The sequence below is a fragment of the Anomaloglossus baeobatrachus genome, chromosome 2 (genome assembly GCF_048569485.1).
Source record: "Anomaloglossus baeobatrachus isolate aAnoBae1 chromosome 2, aAnoBae1.hap1, whole genome shotgun sequence".
NCBI lineage: Eukaryota > Metazoa > Chordata > Amphibia > Anura > Aromobatidae > Anomaloglossus > Anomaloglossus baeobatrachus.
The window spans coordinates 41,062,353-41,082,378 of NC_134354.1; positions in this window are offsets into that span (position 1 = coordinate 41,062,353).

Here is a 20,026-nt window from a genome sequence, read left to right on the forward strand (position 1 = left end):
TTTCAGACAGTTAATGAACCGGTATATATTTTGGAAAAGAGTACCACATGTTTCTCGAAAGCTACGGTGCCATCCTTCGACATCATTATTTGTTGGCTGTTGATCATTCAATGTTCGTTCATACACATTCCAGAGTTGAATTGGAAACAAAGGTGCTTGACGTCCTCTGCGATTCATTCGACCGATATAGCTGTTTTCAAAATAGTTGGCAATAGGTATTGCTTCTTGTGGAAAGTCAGGATCTTCCACCAATTCTTCAAATGATTGCACAACATTCTGTGGTGGTACAAAGGCCAGGGCAGGTATCATGCGTATCCAACGGGCAAATTCATGGTCACCTTGGTATTGCATCTTGAGTCCTTCATTTTGAACTTTACGCCAAACCGACTGTGACAGGTGGAAAAAGCAACCAGTCTTCTCAAGGTTGGGGAATTCACTTTCAAATGCCTGTATTGCAGCTAGTTCAAAATCCAACATCAAGTTGTCTGGCTGCAGTCCAGGCTGCAAGTTCTTCAGCTCTTGCAGCAATCTCTGGTACGTAGAACGGCTCTTGACTGTCAGCAAGGCGTACACTAGCGGAACAACAAGGCCGCTATGGACTACATGGATTGTGTAAAGTTGCTTAAACAAGGCTGGTGTAGTGAAAAACATGCCATCAGCAAACCACTCTTTACTTTGTGCCAGTAGATGGAGATTGTCTCTTGTTCCAAATATCAACATACGGCTGTGTCCATTTCCTAATTTAAAATGAAAGTATTAGTAGAGGAAATAACAGAAAAAGTGTAACAAGCAGCAGACAGAGAATTTTGGGATGAATTCACAAAAAAAATATCTTAATCAGAAGCCTCTGTTCATATCTCACATTAAAAACTCACATTTTGCTCCAGATTTTCTGATTTCATAATAAAAAAACTGAAGCAAAATCTAGTATGAAGGGGCCAACCAATAGTTTTTTACAACATATATTGTCCAAGTGGAAAATGATATATTTTTGTTTAAAATTAAAATTACTTCCAAACTTGAAATAGGTCACATTTTTAGGGTAACTTTAGACCCGTCATCTAGACGGCCATTCAGCACGGCCGATCGCCGCCATGCTGAACGGCCGTCTAGTTGACAGCCGCATCCAGACGCAGCGTGCGGCTGGACGTCTGAATGAACGACTGGGCGGGCCCCCCGCCTGATTGGGCATTACATTGAGGCGGATGGGCGCGCTAGTCGTCGGGTGGACGGCGCGGACGTTCTTGACGTCCGCCCTGCCTATGCTGTCTCATTGAGAGGATTGTGCAGGATGCACAAACCTGTCAATTAAACGGCCGAAGAGATACCGCCAGCGACTAAATTCAATTCCGATTTTGCAGCGATTTGAAAAACGGAATTGAAATCGCAGCTCTCTCCCCTATGGAGCGCTCACAGAGAGCGCTACGGCGGGGTTGACAGGGGCATGCATGTAACTCACACATGCCCGGTAGCTGGCGGGCTCCTCTGACCCCGATCGCTGCTTCGTGCGGCTCCGTACTGCCCCCCTCCTCCTACCAGCTTCAGTGTGTCGGCTCGGCGCTCTGCTAGTGCCGTCTGCGGTACGGCTCAGCTCGGCGGCTGAACGGCGGAAGTGAGCAGAGAGTGACAGTGCCCTGTGCAGAAGCCCATCTAGGCCGGGATAGTGGGTTAAAAATTGCTGGACAACAAGGTTCAACACGTGAGCCATACAAGGCACGTGTGTCAACTTGCCCCGGCGAAGGGCCGCACCTAGGTTTGCAGCATTGTCGCACACGGCCTTACCTGGCTGCAGGTTCAGTGGAGACAACCATTTACGAATCTCGGACCGCAGAGCTGACCACAACTCATCCGCTGTGTGACTCTTATTTCCAAGACATTTCAAGGTAAAGACTGCCTGATGCCGTTGAGCTCTGCTGCCAGCATAGTAAGGAGGTGTGTGGGATTCTTTGTGCGCAGTAACAACGCGGGTGGCCTGATCAGGCAGGCTTGGGGCGGAGGTGCAGGACCCAGATGAGGTTGAGGAGGCAGAAGCAGTGGAGGAACTTCGCCATACAGAGGATTGACGCACAAGTCTTGGGGACGGCAAGACTTGTTCAGCAGACCCTTCTCCATCTATCGCCATAGTTACCCAGTGCCCTGTCAGCGACATGTAACGCCCCTGTCCATGTTACTGGTCCAAGTATCAGTGGTGAAATGCACCCGGTCACACACAGAGTTTCTCAAGGAAGCGGTGATGTTGTGTGCGACATGCTGGTGTAGCGCAGGCACACCTTTCTTGGAGAAGTAGTGGCGACTGGGCATCTGGTACTGGGGCACTGCGATGGACATAAGGTCTCGAAAATCCTCTGTGTCCACCAGGCGGAAAGGCAGCATTTCCGTAGCCAAGAGCTTATAGAGGGATAAAGTCAACTTCTTAGCTTTATCATGGCTCGGAGGAAATGGCCTTTTATTTGTCCACATCTGAGGGACACAGATCGGGCTGCTGTGTGGAGACCGTGGTGTGTAGGGTGTCCCTGGAAAAATGCAGGTCTGTGAGGAAAGTGCAGGCGGAGACATGATGTTGCCTTCATCCAAAGTTGGTGCTCTCGATGTCTGAGAGAGCTGTACACCAGCACTTGTTTCCCCTTCCAAACCAACTGAAGACCTGCCAAGCAAACTGCCTGTTGTAATTAAAGTGGTGGAAGGTCTGCGTGGAAAACCAGGTGTGACAGCTGTCCCCAGTCATAGAAGATGAAGAGCGCGCGGATGCACTGGAAGGGGCAGCCGGTGGTTGGCCCGCTCCGCTAGGCCGCATTGTAGCACAGTGAGCTTCCCACTGGGACTTATGCTTGTTATTCATGTGACGATTCATGGAAGCAGTTGGCAAACTGGTGAGGTTTTGGCCTCTACTTATAGATTTCCGACAAATTTTACAGATCACATGATTTGGGAGATCCTTTGCAGGTCAAAAAAGTACCAGGCTAGGCAAGGCTTAGAGGCCATGCGACCTGCAGAGCCACCCCGACTTGTGCTCAGAGGCAGAGTGGTGGCTGAGGATGCACTTGTTGACGTGCTTCCAGTACTCCGACTCTGTCCAGGAAGGCGCAAGGTAACTTCGTCGTCAGTTGCATCCTCCTCCACTGCCTCTGGTGACCTCCTCGAGTGCCTGACTGTGGGTTGACAGTATGTGGGATCTAGAACTTCATCATCAAGCGTTGTGTTTGCACTCCCCTCGCCCTCAGACCCAACCTCTTCCTGTCCTGACTGAATAGTTAAGTTGTCATCCCAATCTGGTATCTGCGTCTCATCGTCATCAGTATGTTCCTCATTGTCTCCACCAACAGGTGTTACAGTTTGAGAATGAGGGTCTACATTATGCTCAGAAACCTGGTCATCAGGGCCTGAATCTGACTCACAAAGCTTCTGGGCATCACTGCAGACCATTTCCTGGTCTGTACTCACTGTAGCTTGGGAGTAGACCTCTGATTCCAAGCCTATAGTGTGACTGAACAGCTCTGCAGACTCAGCCATCTCTGCTACACCATACTCTGCAGGGGGGTGGAGACTTGAGAGCTGGGAGAAAGCAAGTGCAATTGGGATAACAACTCAGAGGACTGTTGTTTTTTTGATGTTAAAGTTGAGGTGGAGGAGAGGCCACTTGTTGGAGCACTTGATATCAATTCAAGCATGTGCTTTTTTTGTGCATCATCTACCTTTGTTACAGTTGTTTTTTTCCGTAATAAAGGTAGCACATCCGATTGTACATGGAAAGTAGTAGACATCTTACTTTTGCTGGAAGATGGCCTATCTTCAGCAGATGTTAATGTAGCTTTCCCACCTTCCCCACGGACAAAAACTTTTTTTCCTTTTCCAACACGCCTGTTCCCCTTTCCACCAGCATCTGTCCTTTTGCCACTCATTTTGTTAGCAACAAGATTGGCCACTTAAAATGTGGTAGCAAAAATTGAGAGGTGGTGTAGATTGCAGAGGTGGTCTAGCTTTATTGACAGCTGAAGAAACAACACTGACTATCCCTGACAATGCAACTATGGCCCTAAAACTGGCAGCACTGTTTGCTATAAAAATAGCATAGCAAAAATGGGCAGGAGGGTAGAATGCAGAGGTAGTGGAACTTGCTTGGCACCAGTGGGACACTAAGTTACTATGGCAGACACTTTTTGGATGCCACTAAGTTTCAGCACTGTTTGCTATAAAAATAGCGTAGCAAAAATTGTCAGGGTAGAATGCAGAGGTAGTGGATCTTGCTTGGCACCAGTGGGACACTAAATTACTATGGCAGACACTTTTTGGATGCCACTAAATTTCAGCACTGTTTGCTATAAAAATAGCGTAGCAAAAATGGGCAGGAGGGTACAGTGCCTGGGTTTTGTGGGTCAGTGGACAGGAAAGGAACACTAACAGACACTTTTAGGATGGCAGAAAAAGTGTCAGCCCTTTGGGCAAATAAAATAGCGTGCCAAAAGAGGGCAGGTGGGTACAGTGCCCGGGTTCTGTGGCTACCAGGACAGGAAAGGAAGCCTCACATTCTATCCCTCCTAATGATGAAATGCAGCAAGGAATTCCCTGAGCTGAGGTACACAGACGCTGTTATCTAAAGCTGTACACAGCGTTTGCACGGACCTGCCTAGCAGCTTTGGCTAGGAACGCCTGGAAATCAGCCCTGAAAAGGGCTGAAATAGCCTGCAGTCCCTCCCTAATCCCTACAGCGCTGTGTAGCTTGCACTATGTCTATTTTTGCACACAGCAGGATCGGCGGCAGCAGCAGCGTGAGCGGTGACTGGCACCCACACGCAGAAGGCAGATAATGGCGGCGTGAGGGAAAATGGCCGTATTTATAAGGCAAGGACATGTGACATTCACAGCCTATGACACATGCCCTTGCTTGTCTGGCAAAAATCCCCTTACCTGTGTGTGTGTCTGTGATTGGCTGACATCCTGGCCTGCCCCACTGCACGCGCCCTTAGAAAAAAAAAATGGCGATCGGCATTCTCTCAGCAGCACAGATCTAAACCGTGTCCCCCCCGCACACTATACGCTGAAATTTGATAATAGTGTGAATCACAGTGACTCACACTATTACAGTGAAAAGCCAGCTAGTAACTAGCTAGGCTTTTTGCTGATTGAACCGTTCTCGAACATAACTCGAGCTGTCGAGCTTTTAGCAAAAAGCTTGCGTTCGAGTTCAATCTCGAGCACCCCCAAAAATCAATCGAACATGATATTGGCGAACCTCACACCTCGAACATCGCTCAACTCTACTGAGGACTCAGTGTGCTGCTAGAGCAGGGTTTGGCTTCCGCCCGTACTTAACATGCATCTGTGACGCCCTGGACTAGCCAGGGGTCACAGGTAGTCCCAAACACTACACCTTCCCCTAAAAAGGGTCCCAGCAGCCACCCTAAAACCCTGAGTCCCCTTCTCAGGTTCTGATGTTCACACCAGGTGGAGGCGGAGCCAGGCGGTTGGCCCTGACCACCGAGGAGTTCGGATGACCTGAGGCGGGAAAACACAGCAGATCAGTCTGGAGAGTGAAAGGGAGAGGAAGCAGAGGAGTAGTAAGAGTGACAGTGAGGAGTGACAGACCTGTCAGAGGTTTGGGTCGGAACCCGGACACCCTGTGGCCAGGAGGCAGATGGTGGTGGCAGCCTGCAGGAGCTGGGATTACGGCCGGTGGAACCGTAAGGACCATGGGTCGGGCGGTGGCCCGCCGGTACCGAACCGGGGAGTCGATTGGAAACCGGAGCACCAGGAGGGACCCAGACGAAGTCCAGAAGTCACTGGACCGAGTCAAATCAACTGATTGCGGCCTGGACCCCAGGTCCTTTCCCACACAAGGCCTGACTGAAGACAACAGCCCCACGATTAGGGATAGAGAGCTACCGCCACAGCTAGAGATCCAAAGGGCCAGCGTCCGCAGGCAAACGGGTTCCTCAGCACACACACAACGCTGGGGAGCGAACTACCGTCGCTGAAGCGTAGGCAGTTACATTCACACAAAAAAGGTGCAGGAGAAAGGCGGAAACAACCAACCAGAAGTAAGGGGAGAAGCGCAGCCGGCTGCGGGCACCGTCCACCATCTTGTTTGGTTTACCAGAGACTCCAGTGCATCTGTAAGAGTGAGTACACCAGTGCCCTCGGGCCGAGCACCGCACCGACACTGCCCTGCGCCAGCATCATAGCAAAAACAGCGACACGTCGGGCCCCGGGACCACCACCCCCTACCCACGGAGGGGTTACCACCAAAGCTGCGCAACACCGTCCCCGGGAGCCTAGTCAACGGAAGCGGTGGTGTCCATCTCATTCACCACAGCCCCGTGGGTGGCGTCACGAACTCTAAACAAAACCCAAACAACCACCAACCCCCCCCCCCTTTACAGAGAGGCGGCGGGACCCCCGGGTCCGTGAGCGTCTCGAGCCACCCACCGACGAGCACGGATCCGAGCGGCTTGGCGAAAACCGGAGCCGAGCCCCGGGGCGGTACAAATCCATAAATAAAGAGCTCCGCGCTGCTGAAGTCCTATACAAATCCTTTATTGCATTACAAAGTTCCAAAAGTGCCAGACCACCATCACCCACCCACATATATGCATATATATATATATATGCATACACACACTGTTTGGAGCTTACAGTGTGCATATATATATTGTTTTTTTTTATATATATATATATATATATATATATATATACATATATATATATATATCTAGCTCTGGAGATTGGATCGAAATTAATTCCAATCTTTCGGTATGATCGGCCCGATCTGATCCTATCTTTCCAGTGATCGCCAACACTAGTTGGAATCAGTAGGCCTCACTACATTATATTACCCTCAAAGTTTCCCTTGAAGGCAAAAATCACATAGTATTATATATCAGCACCTTATAGTGTAGCATTTTTCACATTTGTGCAAAAGAAGCTTTGCAATAATTATGCATAATGGAATTGTTTTAATACAATGTTAAATGGTTAAGTAGCTTACCAGAGTCATGCAGAAGGAACTGCTGCTGGACACCATCAATACTGATCTCCTGCAACTCCAGGGGGATAACAAGTTGATCAAGGGTTTGAGGTAACTTTGGGATATTGCCAAGTTGCCTTGCTAATCGTATTGTTCTCTTCAGTGATGCTTTCCTTGGCAGAAGTGCTACAACATTAGAATGGGCTCCTGAAATGACATCTGTGAGAATCTGTTGTGGTGTCTCCTGTGTTGTCCTTGCCCTGGTGACTGCCTCATTAACAAGTCGGATTGCTTCAGGTCTTGTAGCTTGTGCTGCGTGACTGTGAAGATTGACTACTTTCACAACTTCGAACTGCTGGAGGCGAAACATCCGGGGGCGAAATATCTGGGGGCGAACTGCTGGGGGCGAAACATTTGGGGGGAACTGCTGGGGGCGAAACATCCGGGGGCGAAACGTCCGGGGGCGAAACATCCGGGGGCGAACTGCTGGGGGCAAAACATCCGGGGGCGAACTGCTGGGGGCGAAACATCCGGGGGCGAACTGCTGGGGGCGAAACATCCGGGGGCGAACTGCTGGGGGCGAAACATCCGGGGGCGAAACATCCGGGGGCGAACTGCTGGGGGCGAAACATCCGGGGGCAAACTGCTGGGGGCGAAACATCCGGGGGCGAAACTGCTGGGGGCGAAACATCCGGGGGCGAACTGCTGGGGGCGAAACATCCTGGGGGCGAAATGCTGGGGGCGAAATGCTGGGGGCGAAACTTCCAACTTCCATATAACATATAGGAATAGATCCCTCTGTGTGTAATGACTCTATATAATATATGTCTCTCTCTTTTTGTATTAAATTACTGAAATAAATTACTTTTTTGATAATATTCTAATTTATTGAGATGCACTTGTATCATTTAGACGTTTTGAATACTCATGTCATTTTTAAATGTTTTTACTGTTTGTTCATTTGATGAGGTTTTTTTCGCTCTAATAAAGATGTACTTTGTATTTCTATCTTTATGTGGTGATCCCATTTTTGTACTACGCTTTTCTTTCTTCCATTATTTACCTAGTCTCTTTGGTACTACTGGAGATCACCATAATTGATTCCTGGGGTGGTGCCCTCCGGTCTGTTTTGGTTCCAGGCCCAAACCTGTCACAAGTATCCAAACAACGAAAGACGTCCGTGACAATTTCTACATAGAGCAATTTGCTAATATTATAATTATTATTATTATTATTATTACACCTACTACATATTGGGCTAGGATTCTGAAGATGGGAATACCCCTTTAAGGTTGAAGGTAGACTTAAGTCTATCGAGTTTAACAAATGATCAAACCTAACATGTTGATCCAGAGAAAGGTAAAAAAAAAACCAAACATGCGCCAGATAGTAAGCTCCACATTAGGGAAAAAAAGATTCCCTCCCGACTCCACAAACGTCAATCAGACTACATTCACAGAATCAAGTGGACATAACCAGTAATATCATATTTTTTAAGAAAGGCATCCAGGCCTCTCTTAAATTTTAGTAATGCATCAACCATTACAACATTATGTGGCAGAGAGTTCCATAGTTTCACTGCTCTTACAGTAAAGAATCTGTGTCCCTGATTATGAATTAATATCCTTTCATATAACTGTAGTGGATGCCCCCCAGGCCTAGGTGTAAAAAGATCATTAGAGAGCTCTGTATTGTCCCCTCATATATTTGTACATTGTAATAAGATGGCCCCTAAGCTTTCATTTTTCCAAACTAAATAACCCCAACTTTAATAACACATCTTAGTATTGCACTCCACCTATTCTTTTAATAACCTTGGTTGCTCTTCTCTGCACCAGCTCTAGGTAACGGGGCCCATTTTGACCTCCAAAGCAGGTGTAATTGTGGATTATGATGAGTTATTGGACTGCAAAGGTCCCATATACTGTTCTTCACAAGGACCCTTTGATGTCTGTGCCCACCAGTGGTCTTGGCTGTCTGCAGTGAAATCAGCTGTATGAATGGGGAGCCGGCCACTGCTGCATTCAATTGTTGTCATCCCTCAGAAGAGAGAAGTAATAGGTCTCTATGGGAAATCACTATGAAATAACTGGGATCACAGCACAGCTGTCATTTCTTAAACAGTCACCATCATTTTATTTATTAATTTATTATTCTTTTCATAAATCAGTAGCACAAGTGAAGATAAGAAACTCTGTAATATATCTTATCAGAGAAATCTGCTTCTTTCTCCTCGTGGACTATTCTTTCACTCTCAATTCACAGATATAATTTACACTCCGTGGCCCACAGTGCGCGGAAGCAAGATGCAGGAAATTCAATAAGAGGCGTGCACCTTTCATTGAATTTGCCGTACATTACGACTGCTATGTGTGCTGCCAGGAATATACTCCAGTCAGTGACTGGAGTACATTTCTAGCAAAAACAAAATTGCCACTTTTTTCACGTAAGTTCTGATGAATTTGTCGGGCAGCCATGAGCATTCACCGCTCTGCCCAAGCTCTGTCCACATTCCTCCTACTTGGAAAAACACAAAACATTTGTGGAACTAAAAGTTGCATAAAACATTTGTGACATTTTAAGAATTTTTACATCAAAACTCTGTCAAAAACTCCTTGATGACTGAGTCCTATTGTGTACAGATTTTGCCATTACTGAGCTAGGAGATGACAGTTGGTGCTCATATGCTTCTATGGAAAGAGGGAAAAGCTGAGAGCAGACACAGATATTCTACTGCAAGTTCACCTGTAGTGACAGACAATGTCACTGGTCTCTTGGTGATGTCACTTGACCTTTGACTTTGGTCCCTTTGTGATGTCATGTGACCTATAGAATGTGATCCCTTTGTGATGTCATAGAACAGTCATCAGAATGTCGCTGCAGCCTGAATATCGTCCAGTTGTTTTCATCACTTAGTGTGTGAAGGCGATTTTTACTTGCGCTTAGCAAATTTTAGTGTTATATAAAATATAATACCGAATAATAGAAGGCCTGTTAGAAGAGCAGTTCCAGGAGCCATCCGAGAGCGCTCTAGAGTGGACAGGACCTTCCTCAGCCCAGAATTTAATCTATGGAGCTGAATATGGAGAGTTTGAGGAAGAGAAAGAGAGAGAGCATAGATGAGGTGCCAAAAAAAAGGAAAATAGAAACATCAGAGGGTGATAAAGATGGCACCAACCAAAGCCTTATCAAGGCTCCAAAGAGACCTGGAAGCCCGATACAGCAGAGTATCGAGAGCAAGAGGAAAAGGGGACAAGCGATGGGGGACAAAGCTGATGATAAATCCAGCGTCTCCCCCAAAGCTGAACCTGAGCTGAATATGGAGTGTTTGAGGAAGAGAAAGGGAGAAAGCATAGATGAGGTGCCAAAAAAAAGGAGAACGGAAACATCAGATGAAAATGATGGCACCAACCAAAGCCTTATCAAGGCTGCAAAAAGACCTGGAAGCCCGATACAAGAGAGTATCGAGAGCAAGAGGAAAAGGGGAGAAGCGATGGGGGACAAAGCTGATGATGGATCCAGTGTGTCCCCCAAAGCTGACACTGAGCAGCTGTCAGGTGAGTACAGAAATAAGACCCCGAGAGCCAATAGCCCCAATGTAGTAATTGATGGGATTATGAACCTTTAGAATACCCCACCTATAATGATTTTTGTGCCTTTTCTCTTTGATACCTTCTAATATTGTTCTACCCCATGTTGTAAATGCTATAGGAGGCCACATTAGCATTATATAGGAATAATACATCTTATTTCTCCTCTCTCCATCAGGCACAACCCCGGCTGAATCTCCCATCATTGTGACTGGACTGGAGAGCTTCACCTTCCATAAAATCCTTGGAGAGGGTGGATTTGGTAAAGTAAGTATTAGGAATTGTGGTGACGTCTTCCTCATGTGTGATGTGGAGTAGTAATATGACCCTAGGAACATCACTGCTTCACATCTTCTCGTCACGTCTCATGGCAGGACGGGCCTTTCCTCCAGTTCTAATGCTTTGCATCCTCCAGGTCATGTTGGCCACACATAAGGCCTCCCAACAACAAGTGGCAGTGAAGATGGTGAAGAAGAGGCTCCTACGTAATATATCAAGAGACAAGATCCTGATAGAACGACAGGTCCTGGAGATGACTAGGAAGAGTCCATTCATTACTCAGGCTTTTGCCACCTTCCAGTCCCAGGTAATCCGTCCATAAGTACTGCTATACTTACCCCTCTATAGTTACCCCTATATATATCACCTGTAAGGCCACATCTGGAATATGGGATTCACTTTTGGGCTCTACATTTTAAAAATGATGTTCAGAAGTTAGAGTCTGTTCAAAGGCAGCAACTAGATTATTGCAAGGAATGGACGACTCCCATATGATGAGAGGTGGAAAAGTTGGATTTGTTTAGCTTATAAAATAAGACTTTTCACAGGAGATCTCATTTATATGTATGAATACAAAAGACTGGAACATGACTTATTCCTTCCAAAGACAATACTAAGGACTAGGGGCACTCTCTGTGAGTGGAAGAAAGGTGATTACGGCAGCTAAATAGGAAAGGGTTCTTTACAGTTAGAGCATTCACACTGGAATGCCAAACCACAAGAGGTAGCAATGGCTGACACTATCACAACTTTTATATCTGGACTCGATGATTTCCTTAGTGCACACAACATTGTCGGTTATAAATGATTTAGTTACAAAATATATAATTGGTGGAGGAAGTTTGAACTACATGAACCAAGGTCTTTTTTCAACCTATGTAGCTATGTAAAAGGCTCACAATCTAACAGCTCTGAGACTTCTATATATTCTATGAATGCCTGTCCATATGGCCATGCAATGTTCTTCTAGGACATTACCATAGTATTACATGTATTATAACATTACCACCAGTGCCCCATATCTAGACTATACCAGTAACACCTATTATCTCCCTTGCTTTATCACAGGACTATTTATTCTACGTCATGGAATATCTCAGCAGAGGAGACCTTCTAGACATCATGTCAACCAATGCCCCATTTCCCATTTCAGCCACAAGGTAAGATAGAAAATGGATATATGACTTAGGAAAGACTATCTGACGGCTTTGCATTGCTATACTAACCCTAGCCCAAAAAAACACCTTTTCCAATTTCGTAAACTAAAATAAGACACAAAGACTGTGTGACATTGGATGTAAAAGGCCACAACAGCCCCGTTTATTACCAACAAACAATCAGTAACATATCTTCCATAAACATAGTAATAACTCCATAAAACTACCAGCAAAGGAGGGGGGGTAAGTGAAGAGTCCGGATCTACATGATTGCAACCCCAGCTCCACCACGTGCCCTCAGCCGCACCACACCGGCTCAAGGACATCCAGCCGAGTGTGGCCCAACCAATGTCCCGCTGGAGCCCAGCCAAGCAGGGACCCAAATTAACATATTCTGCTGAGACTCAGCACAACAGGGACCCTCCTTAACCAACTATACCATTGCACCACCAGGGGTAACCCATTCCTGCACTGGGTTACCCTCCGCTTTTTGTGCAATCCACCGACTTCAAATACCCCCCTCCTTTCTGCCACAGCGAGCTTGTATGATACCTTGTAAGTGCGAGTCCCGCCACCAAAGATAAACCAGGGCCTTCACCATGGCCCCCCAAGTACGCCAATATCTCGATGGCAATACCAAATGGGCTCAAATGAACCTCAGTGAACCTCACAACTCACCAGATAGAGACTCCAAAACCCAGTGCCGCACCACTGCTCCTCCCCTGTGGTAGTTTTTTAAAAAACGTGCCCTGTCACCCAACTGTGCATACCTCCGGAACAAGTGAGCCACTATATCCGACCACACGAGCACAATACCCGGGCGGGAAGACAAGGGCCCAAGGCAGACAAGCTTGATGTCATGGATCAAGTCCCTGGACACCCTGGTCCAAGAACATCTCACCCATGTGCAGTACCAAAACATCCGGTGGTCCATCCAACCTACGTGATAGCACCAGTCCTCAAATACCCACTTCAGGGCCATTACCATACACTAAAGTTTCCCCTCCTCCCTGGCAACATTGAACTGCTGTCCATCAAGCCAAGCACCGGCCTGAAGGGAATTATTTAATTTTACCAACGTGCTAAAACGCCCCCACCCCAAAAGGGGGGGTTCCAAATACATAAAGTAACAGGACACACCTCCGACTTCGGGGTACAAACCAAACGACCTATATGCCACAAAGTTTGCCATACCATACATAACTAGCCAACTGAGCCCAACCAATTGTACGCACCTTAAGAGCCCCCCAGATCCCAGACCAGCAGCCACTACCGCTGCCCCACTCCAAAGATGAGATACGAACTTCTCACCCATTCTGCCACTATAATGCGGATCCAACGACACCCCCTAACTGAAGGGAAGGCAACCCTGATTTGTCCTGAAGTCCCAAAGGAATCCGGACGCACCCCTCACTACACCAGACCCAGTGACACCACCTTCCGACAAACCCTGCACCAACCAAGTGCCCAACGCCAACCACTTCCCTGAAACTCGGCCTTCAACCGCTGAAAGCAACACCAGACCCTATACACAATGCCGCTTGTATCCACAAATTGCAATTATACCATGGCCTCTGGCCAACCTACCACCCGCTTCCCGATCCTAAAGTTCCATCGCCAGGGAGGCTAACACGATTGCTACCGCGAACACATTCCCAGACCAAAATTCCCCCCAGCAAATCTGTCTAGGGACGATTCTAGATGCCTGCAGGTACCGAATGACCACCCACCCCACAGACCTGCCCTATACATCTACACTACAACAGACCTCCCCCTGACCAATCCCATTGCCCCACAACCCCTATAACTCCACCTCACAATTTTCCCTGCATAAAATGCACTACACCTTAATCCCTCTTTAGTTATGCAAAGAATAACAAAGTTTATTGATGCACAAAAATACAAGTCACACAAAAGAAAAAAAATGGCCATAATATATAACCATTAAAAACACCATAAATATGGGGAAAATAACCCTTGAAATGGGACAGAGAGATGGCTAAATAGCCATAGGATATGAATAGCCTAAGCCAATGAAGGATGTATCCTATAGGCTGTATCATGCATAAGTATATAATGTATAAACATTTACCAATGATGGATTATATCATGCATGAGAACATCAAAGAAGTCATGAATTGTTGTATTATGCCAAAAATCACAATTGTGCAAAAACCCAATAGGCTATAATGGATATTTCCTGGAAATATAAACTGATATAGTCAGTAAAATACAAATGTGACAATAACAATAGTCACTGAAAGACAGGCAGTGCTTTATGTAAAAGCACTACATGTCCCAGGAAAAGGGGGATCCCCATAAAGATAAGCCCCCATACCAGTGACTATTGTTTCAGTGATGGCATAATACAACAATTCATGACTTCTTTGATGTCCTCATGCATGATATAAGCCTACAGGATACATCCATCATTGGCTAATGTTTATACATGATATACTTATGCATGATACAGCCTATAGGATACATCCTTCATTGGCTTATGCGGGCGTCACACGGGGCGATATGTCGTGCGATCGCACCCGCCCCCGTCGTTTGTGCGCCATGGGCAATTAGTTGCCCGTGGCTCACAAAGTCGTTTAACCCCCGTCACACGTACTTATCTGCCGGACGACCTCGCTGTGGGCAGCGAACATCCACTTACTGAAGTGGGAGGGACGTTCAGTGTCACAGCGATGTCACACAGCGGCCGCCCAATAGAAGCGGAGGGGTGGAGATGAGCAGGACGTAAACATCCCGCCCACCTCCTTCCTTGCGCATTGCCGGACGCAGATAAGCTGTGTTCATCGTTCCCAGAGTGTCACACGGAGCGATGTGTGCTGCCTCGGGAACGATGAACAAGCGGCGCAGAGAAGAATAAACGACTTTTTGAAACTGAGCGACATGTCAATGAGCAACGATAAGGTGAGTATTTTTCTTCGTTCATCGTCGCTTGTAGCTGTCACACGCTACGATATATCAAACGATGCTGGATGTGCATCACTTACGACGTAACCCCGCCGACATATCGCCCGATATATCGTCCCAGGTGACACCCGTATTAGGCTATTCATACCCTATGGCTATTTAACCATCTCTCTGTCCCATTTCAACTTTGTTATTCTTTGCACAATTAAGTACTCTGGTCCTCCTGTTTTAGGTATATGCTATAGAGCAGGAGTGGGGAAGCTTTTTACTGCCGGGGGCCATTTGGAATTTCCTACTAACCTTTGGGGGCCGCACAAAATTATCAACTTGAAAAGTACCCTGGTATATTTGGTCAAACTATTAATTAACTCACCCCTAGTGTGGTGGCTGGAGCTGCTTCTTTGGTGCGGCTGTGATGTTCGGTGATATTGATCATCTTGTTTCTCACAGCTGCTGGGGATATATGTCACAGGAGGGGCTGAGGCGTATACATCACAGGAGGGGCTGAGTATATATGTCACAGGAGGGGCTGAGGCGTATACATCATAGGAGGGGCTGGGGATATATGTCACAGGAGGGGCTGGGGCATATACATCACTAGGTGGCAGCACGGACAGCACTAGGTGGCAGCACCGACAGCACTAGGTGGCAGCACCGACAGCACTAGGTGGCAGCATAGACAGCACTAGGTGGCAGCATAGACAGCACTAGGTGGCAGCACAGACAGCACTAGGTGGCAGCACGGACTGCACTAGGAGGCAGCATGGACAGCAATAGGGAGCAGCACGGACAGCACAAGGTGGCATCACTAGGGAGACACAGACAGGACTGGGGAAGCATAGAAATCACCAGGAGGGCACGGACTGGGGGGCATAGACAGCAGTGGTGAATACAGATCACTGGAGGGTACACAGTACTGAGGGGTGGCCCACAGCACTGGGGAGCACGGACAGCATACGGGGGCACAGACAGCACTGACCGTGGCATGGACAGCACTGGTGGCAGCATGGACAGCATTAGGTGGTGCGGACAGCACTGGGGGAGCATAGACATCACCCAGGGGGTACAGACAGCACTAGGGAAACATGGACAGCAGTGAAGGGGTTACACAGCACTGAGGCGGTACACAGTGTACTAGGGGGTACACAGCACTGGGGGTACACACTGTACTAGGGGGTACACAGTACTGGGGGGTACACAGCATTAGGTGGTACACACTGTACTAGGGGTTACACAGCACTGGGGGGTACACACAGCATTAAGGGGTACACCCTGTACTAGGGGGTACACAGCACTGGGGCTTCACACAGAATTAGGGGGTACACACTGTACTAGTGGGTACACAGCACTGGGGGTACACACTGCACTAGAGGGTACACAGCACTGAGCGGGGGTAGCAGCGATGGGTTGAGCACTCACAGTTCTGGGGTGGGGGAGGAGTCACACACACAGCACAACACAGGTCCGGGAGGCTGGTAAATCTGCTGCAGCTCTTCTGTGACTTTATCGCAGCGTGCTGCTTACCCCGCCCACCAGAGCACACTAGCACAGGTCATGGTTAAGCCTAGAATGTATGGGCTGTAGTCAGGTCCTGGAAGTCAGGATCTGGATAGAGCCCATACATTCTAGCATCTACTCTCAGGTCATCAGGCAGTGGGATTTAAAGGGCCAGCAGCCGGGAAAAGCGCGGCTGCCGCCAGAGCACAGCGGTCCCCGGGAATTTGCCCAGGGGCCGCATACAAAGTTGCCACGGGCCGCATATGGCCCACGGGCCGGAGGTTCTTCACCCCTGCTATAGAGTAAGGCGGGCTTTGCACGTTGCGACATAGCAGGCCGATGCTGCGATGTCGCACGTGATAGTCCCCGCCCCCGTCGCAGGTAGAATATCTTGTGAAAGCTGGCGAAGCGAAAATTATCGCTACGCCGGCTTCACATGCACTCACCTGCCCTGCGACCGTCGCTCTGGCCGGCGACCCGCCTTTTTATTAAGGGGGCGGGTCGTGCGGCGTCACACGGCAGGCGGCCAATAGGAGCGGAGGGGCGGAGATGAGCAGGATGTAAACATCCCGCCCACCTCATTCCTTCCGCATATCCTACGGAAGCCGCGGTGACGCCGGTAGGAGATGTTCCTCGCTCTTGCGACTTCACGAACAGCGATGTGTGCTGCCGCAGGAGCAAGGAACAACATCGGACCGTCGCGTCAGCGTAATTATGGATTACGCCGACACTGCACCGATGATACGATTACGACGCTTTTGCGCTCGTTAATCGTATTATCGAACCTTTACACACTACGACGTCGCATGCGATGCCGGAAGTACGTCATTTTCAATTTGACCCCACCGACATCGCACCTGCGATGTTGTAGTTTGCAAAGCCCGCCTAAGTGATAGGCACAGTTAGACCCCATTGTGGGCTTCCGTGACCTCAATTTGTATAGCCATTGTTATGAGGTATATTTTTCCTCCTTAGTTATGTTGCCGTCCCTTGAACCCCTTTGGGGCAACCAGTCCAGGCTGTCTTTACGTGAAGATGATGGTTGTCAGGCTCAAATGGCTTTACGTCATTATTCGCCTCAGTTTAGTTTCATGAAATGATGGATGTTGATCATTTTCTGTTGTTTTATTTCTCATTAGATTTCTTGCTGCTGAGCTGATCTGTGGGCTGCAGTTTCTCCACTCCAGAGGCATCATACACAGGTAGGTGCAGTACGTCTTCTCTGTAGACCTGGTATATAAACTCTTATACCCTCATCCTAATATCCCCTGTAGACATTTGATATCTAAGGCCCTAAAACGTTATCAGCCCGGCTAATATAATAATTGCATTATGGTATTTTTTAAACTCTTTCCAGAGACATAAAACCAGACAACATTTTACTGGACAGCACCGGTCACTTGAAGATCGCTGATTTCGGTCTTGCAGTGATGAACATCTTTGGCGATACCAAGACTTCAGGTTGGGCCGGGACTCGTTTATACATGGCTCCTGAGGTGAGAAATCATCTACATGTCCCTGAGGGATCACTGATATACAAGGCTGGACATCTTCATGTCTTCTGCTGGTTGGACAATGTTCTTATTGTATTTTTCATGTCTTTACAGATTCTTCAAAACAAGCCCTACAACACGGCAGTGGACTGGTTCTCTGCTGGTCTGGTGATATACATGATGGCTACTGGCAGACATCCATTCTATCGAGGGAAAATTGGTAGGGCCCTTAAAGCAATAATCAATGATGATCCTGTCTTCCCAAATGAAATGGACCCCCAACTCAAAGCCATCATTAACGGGGTGAGTATAAAGACACATCTCAGTAATACAGCGGATATATGTAATGAAATACACAATGGAGGATGACTGGAGACTCAATAATCATCTTCATTATATGTTCCCAGCTCTTGGATAAGTCAGCAGAAAGTCGGCAGAAATTTGTGGAGAACATCAGAGATCATCCATTCTTTATGGAGATCAACTGGACAGATATAGAGGAAGCCACAGCGTTCCCTTCATTCCAGCTACCCCCTGTAAGTAAATGACCCAGAGAAGATGGTGGCAGTAGTACATTTCTGTTGTTTCTTCTTTATGAACGCTCTCACTCTTGTATCTTCTTTCCGCAGCCACCAGTGATGACATCTGATACAATGAAAGACGTCCTGTGCTTTACTGAAGCCAACAATACACCAATAGACGAAACAGGTCAAAACCTGTTCTGTGGATTCACATTTGCCAATGAAGGATGGAAGGTCATAAAATCAATACCAAAACCTGTAATATCTAATCGAAGGCCTGTAAAACCCCATCGGAGGTGAGTCAGTGTAAATGGGATGGGGATAGGGGGGGACTTTTTGAGGCTCATCTCTTATCCTATGAATCTGTCAGCAGAGTGTAGTGTGGAAACCTCTTACTGACTGCGGCTTACACGTTATCGCTTTAGGACAGTCCCAATTCATGTGTCTTATTGCGACATAAGGATTCTTTCTAACCTATTATCTCTCCCGACAGGACATTTTGCAGTATTGTGAAGGACGCCTTCCACAGGATCTGGAGGAGGATAAAACCCTGGAAGTGAACAGCTTTGAGAACCGCTGTTCACCGGTTCCTATTCCATCAGCACTAGGAGTGTCCTGAGGGCCGTGACCTGCAGTGCAGCCATATCCACTCCTCTGCCCCGCCATAATCAGGGCTAGGGGTTATTGCTGCATCTGCAGTGTCTGAATACAAGAAGAAGCTGGAGACCATGAAAATCCTACCAGGAGTCACTAATATGACCGCGGACCAGCATTTCTGGATGACATGTTGCCTCGTGCCCCCAGGGAAGGGCACTTATCCTTAGGTCATGGTTCCCTAGAGGTTTCCCCCACAGGGGGTTTTTCCTCTCCTGAGTACCGATGGATAAACACAACAATGGCAACTTGTAGTCCTTTGCCCTCGGTGGAGCTCACACCACTAGTGGCAGAGAGGAACCTAAAAGGACATTTACCAGCAATAAACAAAACCATTCACCATCATGTGCTAGTAGTAGTAGCAATTTATTTTATATGTTCGTGGATAAGTATTTTACATCCCACCCCTTAAGAGCACAGGGTGCATGTAATGTGGTGATAACACGTATCCACTTTTCATTGGTACAATTTTGGGATACATCAAACTTTCTAGTCAATTTTTAATCTGTTTTTGGAGGGGTGAAGGAAGGAAGAAATGCTTTCCTGCTGTTTAGGGTGGATTTTCATTTGGGCAAAAGAAATAATATATAAATGTTATAGTTTCAAGTGGCTACAGATACAGAAATCCCAATTATTATAGATAAAAGTGTAAAGTGCAGGTACACGTCACGGCTGAGCTCCTGACTATCGGTTACTATTCTTGGCAACAGTTTTGAAAAATGTCTCCTATTATTGTGTTTATTCATACAAGCTCAACCAGGGTGTAACACCTCAGTATAAACCCACCTTCACTCCTCATATTTCCATACAATACACCCCTCCAATCCAAAGGTGACACTTCCATTGGCTACCAGGTGTATGGCTTTGGCTACTGCCCTCTGTTCAGATTCTTCCATTAGTGTACATGTATGGACCTCAGGATCGGCCACCACCGTCTCCTGCAGGATGA